General features: G+C 38.1%; 1 non-coding gene across 1 annotated transcript; it reads left to right on the top strand.

Annotated features, from left to right (window-relative positions):
* The first annotated feature begins 275 nt into the window (after positions 1 to 275).
* Positions 276 to 382, top strand: LOC127089061 (small nucleolar RNA R71). Its single transcript, XR_007790840.1, has one exon. It is a non-coding gene; the product is annotated as a small nucleolar RNA R71 (small nucleolar RNA).
* Positions 383 to 1,470: the final 1,088 nt, after the last annotated feature.

Below are 1,470 nucleotides of genomic sequence, written 5' to 3'. Positions count from 1 at the left end.
TACACATATGCTCAACCTTGAGGGCTAACGCGTCCATTTTATCTTGCATCATGTCTATAGAGCTTAACTCATGTACTCCTCCTTGGGCTTCCTTCTTCTCAACTGTCGCTCATTCAACTCCCCATGATTGATGGTTTTGAGCCATATCTTTGATAAAGGCATTAGCTTCAGGGTAAGGTTTGTTCATCAGTGCGCCACCTGCGGCAGCGTCGATGGTCATCTTAGTGTTATAGTGAAGTCCATTATAGAAAGTCTGAATGATTAACCAATTTTCTAAACCATGATATGGGCATGCTCTTAACAACTCTTTATATCTCTCCCAAGCTTCGAACAACGATTCTCCTTGATTCTAGGTAAATCTGGTTATTTGGTTTCGAAGAACGGCGGTCTTACTTAGATGAAAGTATCTAATAAGGAATACTTTTCTAAGGTTTTCCTAAGTTGTTATGGAATTGGGTGGAAGGGAATCTAACAATGATAGGGCTTTATCTCTGAGGGAGAAAGGGAATAATCTTAAACGGATTGCCTCAGGAGAAGCTCCATTGGTTTCAAAAGTGTCTGCTAATTGGAGAAAGATTTTTAAATGTTGGTTTGGGTTCTCAGTAGCAAGACCTGCGAATTGTCTTTGTTGCACTAGTTGCAACAGGGAGGGTTTAAGTTCGAAATTATTAGCTGGGATGGTTGGGTTTACTATACTAGAACTAGGTTCTTCGTTGGATGGTTGGGCGAAATCCTTAAGAGGTCTTTGATTTTGATCTTCGGCCATAGCTCTCATAATTCTATGGAAAAATAAATGTGCGCGAGCGTAACGTTCAGGTTTCGCCAGAGGATCTCCTAAGCTTCCGATGCTACGAGTCCTTCGCATTGACTGGCAGGTAACAACCTAAGTCTAAACGATATAACAACAGGGTACGCAATTTGACGAAATTGGTCCTCGGCAACGGCGCCAAAAACTTGATACGTGATTTTTCACAAGTATACAAATGCGTCAGAGTAATATAAAGATTGTCGAATCTACATAGACCAAATGTCAATCTATCATTATCTATTGTTACAGTGTTTATCTAAGGTAATCGAAACAGGGTTTTTAAGAGTGCACAATGAAAAATAAAGTATTAAATTAAATTCAATTAATGAAGACAGGTTCGAATGTAATTCACATAATCAATTAATAATCCAAGTACTTGCTAATAGAATTACTTATGGGCAGTGTTTCCTACTTTGAAAAGAACCAATTTAACGGGAATTGTCGCTTTCGCGTATTCAGAACCGAGTTGTACTCCCTAATCAAACCCTCTTATTGTCACTTATAAAAAAGTGCGCATTGCGTTAGAGTAGTAAACCTATTTTTAAGAAATATAATGTCTTGACTAAGTTGAAAATTATTTTGACCTGGATTTCTTAACCAAAAGAGGTTCTCACGAACCAGACTCTAAACTTATAAACGCGTCCGAAAATAGTTTTAAAATC

This window comes from Lathyrus oleraceus, chromosome 5 (genome assembly GCF_024323335.1).
Source record: "Lathyrus oleraceus cultivar Zhongwan6 chromosome 5, CAAS_Psat_ZW6_1.0, whole genome shotgun sequence".
In the NCBI taxonomy this organism is placed as follows: Eukaryota; Viridiplantae; Streptophyta; class Magnoliopsida; order Fabales; family Fabaceae; genus Lathyrus; species Lathyrus oleraceus.
The sequence above is the reverse complement of the archived record's forward strand: the minus strand, read 5'-3'. Positions and strand labels throughout refer to the sequence as shown.